The sequence below is a fragment of the Chiloscyllium plagiosum genome, chromosome 7, assembly GCF_004010195.1.
Source record: "Chiloscyllium plagiosum isolate BGI_BamShark_2017 chromosome 7, ASM401019v2, whole genome shotgun sequence".
Lineage (NCBI taxonomy): Eukaryota > Metazoa > Chordata > Chondrichthyes > Orectolobiformes > Hemiscylliidae > Chiloscyllium > Chiloscyllium plagiosum.
In genome coordinates this window covers 113,446,492-113,451,369 of record NC_057716.1, presented here as the reverse complement: position 1 = coordinate 113,451,369, position 4,878 = coordinate 113,446,492, and the positions used below count along the sequence as shown (strand labels likewise).

General features: G+C 44.9%; 1 long non-coding RNA gene across 3 annotated transcripts in view; it reads left to right on the top strand.

Moving 5' to 3' along the window:
* Window positions 1-414: 414 nt before the first annotated feature.
* The window catches only part of LOC122551871, a 12,188-nt gene continuing 7,724 nt past the window's right edge, over window positions 415-4,878 (top strand). For 2 of the 3 annotated variants that reach the window (XR_006312219.1, XR_006312217.1), the window contains exons 1-3: window positions 415-546; window positions 952-1,058; window positions 4,514-4,596. This is a non-coding gene — a long non-coding RNA (uncharacterized LOC122551871). Of the gene's footprint in view, window positions 547-678; window positions 694-951; window positions 1,059-4,513; window positions 4,597-4,878 lie in introns of those variants that run through there. The other variant, XR_006312218.1, reaches the window with a different exon arrangement.

Below are 4,878 nucleotides of genomic sequence, written 5' to 3'. Positions count from 1 at the left end.
AATCTACTGCAGAGCTCACACAAAGGGGATTCTTACCCTCAGTAAACTCTCCCATCACATTACCCAACATTTTAGTAAAATCAGGACACACTGCGCATGCTCTAGGCAACAAAGTGACGCCAGTTGATTGATGTCAGCACCGGACCAATGAAAGGACGGAGGGCGTAGCTGGCGGACCGAGTGGGAGGTTGGTCCTTCAACTAATCAATGTGAATGAAGGGCGGAGCTAGACTAAACCATGTGATCACCCTCGCGCGCGGCGCAGAGTCGCTGTAATGAATGTTCGGGAAGTTATGGAGAGAAAGGATATGATAAGGAAAGAAATAAACAGTAAATCGGGAGAAAAACTGTGTTGCTATGAGCGGAGAGGTTTTACAAACAAATTGTGCACGTCGGAAAACACAAATTTGAACGTCCCAGTCCCGTGTTTGCAGTAAATGGGGAATTCCCTCAGCGCGGCTGCAGGCCTGAGTGAGCGCCGCCATCTTTATTCGGGACAACGATTCACTGGGGACGTGCGGAGCCGCCATCTTTGTAGGGGGCAAGGTGCAGGAAGGCGCATGTGCAGCCTGTCTCTCGTATAGAGTATTGGGATGACAGCAGCCAATACTGCTCTGTTTCACCTCTGGACTCCCTCATGACCACTTTGTCAATATCTAGCTTCCTCATTCTCGAACCATTGGTGTATTTTTGGTCTGTTTCGTACTGTATTATTACTTTTATAGACCCTTTGTAAAAGAGTTTTTTTTTACTGCGGCCCATCCCCTAACCATGTGCTGCTCTATTATCAGATTACTTTTTTCTTGAATATTTTTGACAGTCAAGAATTCTTTTTTCCAACAAGCAAGTGTATTTTCCTTCCATTTCTGACTATCAAATTCTGCACCATTTTCATTCCCTGTAATCCGTTTTACACTCCCTGAAACATCAACTGTGTTTCTCCTTCCACAGATACCAGTGATCAATGCCAAAGCCCTGTTGCCTGTGGAGAGGGTGATGTTTGAATTTCTTGTACAGCTTCAGTTTGTGTGGTGAAGATGCTCCCACAATGTGGTTGGGTAAGAGACATTACAGAGTATTCATTACAGCAACAGTGATTATTTGAACATAATGTCCAAATCAAGAACAGTTTGTAGTTTTATTATCCTGCTTATAATTTCACAAGAATACAATTGAGATCTTTATATATAAGGCCAGAGATGGATATGTTAGGGCAGGTGACCAAAAACATTTCCAAAAAGCAGGTTTTGAGGAATGTCTTAAAGGTGGAAAGCAGACCTGTGAGGTTTTGGCTGCGAATTTCAGACCATGCTGCTTCAGCAACTGTAGAAACAGCCACACAGGTGAAGTAATAAATTAACAAATGGTTGGGAGTCTCGAAGAAAATGGTTTGTCGAGGTCTCAAAGTGTGTGTGGTGCAGGGAGCTAGGGATTACCACAGCCAGGAATTAAATCAAGTGTGAGAATTTTAAATTGAGGGATATTGGCCAGGTGCTGGCAAGTGAGACTAGATTGGGTTTGGGCCTCTGGTCGGCATGGACGGGTTGGACCTTAGTGTGGGATCCAGGTAAATTAATGTTATTTCTGCAATTATAATTTCTAATACAGAGTAAATGAACTCACATCAGTGTGTAATTGTTTCAGCCAAGAGCTAAGTCAACAAGGATGGAAACTATGTAGAGGAAATATATAATTGTTTTCATATCAATTAAAAATGGTATGTCAGCATGAGACGTGATTGCCAAACAATGGTAGATGTATGGGCAAATACATAAGAAGTTGTAAGGGGATGAAATCGGTTTGTATAACAGTAGGTAAAAACATCTGTTTCCCACTTGTACGGAGACACAGGAACAAATCCTAATTAAAGAGGTCATGAGAACAGAGTGGTTTCAGGAGAGGTCCAGATGGAAAGAATAGATACCGATAAAGAAAGAATATGCCTAACGATGACCTGCAGTGGGATGACGTCAAACGACCATATGAGGCCAGAGTTAAGCATTCTATCACGGACAAGGCCAGAATTGGTGGGATCAGTCTTAGGGAAGGGAATGATGTAAGCGGGGGGAACAATCAAATAAGAAAAAAAAACGTAGGGGCCCAAATTATATAAATTTCGAGAGTTTGTTGAATTTGGTGTGTTTTTGTCCCTGCCTTGTGGACATTACACCCACGTTCAAGTGTAAAATGAAGGACACTGCTGATTCAGATTTTTGTGTCGGACTACAATTATTGAAGGGAGTGAGCTTTGTTTCTCACGTAAGGGTCTGTTTCCTTGCTGTACATCTCTATGACTGTATGCTGTTGATTATACTTAGGAGCCTTTTGATGAATCAACCAGCAGAGATTTCTTGAGATTACAGGGATGTTCAATGTGGGAATCTGGCCCTGAGTGTGTTTGGAATATGAAGTCTGGAGATAACACAAGGTGGATGAAAGTATATGAGCTGCGACAACGGTGGAATCAGCTATAAATAGTGGTCTTGGAGTGGGTCTTAGTTATCATACTCACCTCACCTCTGGGATTCAGCTGGTTGCCAGATTGTGAATCAGGCGGTAACACAATCGGGAGCTGGGTGGCCCTGGTGGTGCCTAAAATGAGTGTCACTCAGCTGAATGTTGCTGAGCAGCTGCTACTTGGTATCCCTGTTGATGACATCTTCCATCACTTTACTGCTGATCGAGTGTGGACTGAGAGATGGAAATTGCTTGGGTTGGATTGCCCTGTGTTTTTGTGTTGAACATCCCTGGGCAATGTTCCACATTGTCGGTAAATGCCAGTGCTGGAGTGGTACTTGGCTTGGTGGGTGGCAAGTTCTGGAGCACAAGCCATCAGTATTATTGCCAGAATGTTGGCAGGGCCCGTATCCTTTGCAGGACTTCAGCATTTCTTGATGTTATTCAAACTGAATAGAACTGGCTTAAAACTCACATCTGTGATGTTAGAAACTACTGGACAAGGCGGAGATGGATCATCCCACTTTGCACTTTTGGCTGAAGATTGCAGCAAATGCTGTCATCTTATCTGGTGCACGGATGTGTGAGGCTCCTCCATCAGTAAAGGAGGGGATTTCTGTGATGCTTCCTCCAGTGAGTTGTTTAATTGTCCATCACCATTCACATCTGGATGTGGCAGAACTGCAGAGCTCCGATCTGTTCCAGTGGATGTAGGATCACTTAGCTCTGTTGCTTGCTGCTGATGCTGTTTGATATGCAGGTCGTTCTGTTTGGTAGCTTCACCAGGTTGACACTTCATTTTTAAGTCTGCCTGGTGCTGCTCTTGGCATGCACTCCTTTACGTCCATTGTGATGGGTGAGAGCAGGATTTACAAACCCATGAGACTACAGATTGTGCTGGAGTACAGTTCTGCTGCTATTGATGTCCCACACTGCCTCATAGATACCCAGTTTGAGATCTTACATCTCTTCAAAGTCTGTCCCAATTAGAACGGTGATAGTGCCACTCAACACAATGGGGGGTTTTCTCAAATTTAAGCCAAGAATTTGTCTCCAAAAGGAATGTGTGATGGTCACCCGTACCGATACCGTCATGGCTAGATGTATCTGCAGCTGGTCAATTCATAACAATGAGATCAAGTATGTTTTACACTCTTGTTGGTTCCCTCACCACCCGCTGCAGACTCAGTTGAGCAGTTATGTCCTTTAGGACATGGCCAGCTCTGTCAGTAAATCTGTTGGAGAGCGAGTCTCGATTGTGGACATTGAAATCCTGTACCCAGAGTACGTTTGACACCATTTTATTGCCTCAGTGCTTCCACCAAATGTTGTGCAACATGAAGGACAAGTGATTCATCAGCCAAGGGAGGACGGGACGTGGTAATCAGCAGGAGCCATGAGACTTCCTGGTCTCCGGAGCCAGTGCTGTGTACGCCCAGGGCAAATCCTCCCCGTCTGTACACCACTGTGCCACCACCTCTGCCTGGTCTGTCCTGCCGGTGGGACCTGACAAATTCAGAGATTTCAGGAGAAAGTGAAGACTGCAGATGCTGGAGATCAGAGTCAAGAGTCTGGTGCTGGAAAAGCACAGCAGGTCAGGCTGATGAAGGGCTTAGGCTCGAAACGCCGATTTTCCTGCTCCTCGGATGCTGCCTGACTATCGTGCTTTTTCAGCACCCCCACACTCTCGATATCTAGGGATGGTGATGGTGGTGTCTGGTCACTGTTTGTAAGGGCTGATTCCGTGAGTATGACTATGTCAGGCTGTTCCTTGACTAGACTGTGATATAGCTCTCCACATTTTGGCACCAAAAACCATATGTTAGTGAGGAGGACGTTGCACCATCGAGAGGGCTGATTCTGTGGTTGTAATTTCTGGTACCATGTTAGTTGTCAACTGGTCCATCCTGTTTCATTCCTGTGTTGAGACTTTGCAGTGATTAATACAGTGAGTAGCTGGCTGGGCCGCTGTCAGGTTGGCAGGTTCTTTTCGCCATTGACGATGGTTTCGTGGAGATCAGGAGATTCCTAATACATTTTTTTTTCTTGAATTCAGATTCCATCATCTGCCAAGACGGGATTCGAACCAGGACTTCAGTCGTTTTTTTTAATATTCTGGATAAAAGCTAAATACATCAGGTTTGTTCACTCATTTTAAATATCACTAACCCTGGTTTTGTTTCTTTGTAAAACACTGTCCATCATCCTGTCTCCTCCACCCTCACCCTCCAACAACGAGTGAGGAGCACATGGAGTTTCTCTGTCACTAAGACTGAGATAATCCGATCTACTGCTTCTCTCCCTCCCACGAGCCCACTGAGCCAAACTGCCTCACGTGGTGTTCCTGGTTTTTGTCCTAAACCTACATCTTTCTCCAGTGTCTTGTCAAGCCTTATCAGAGCTCACCTTGACCCTTTACCC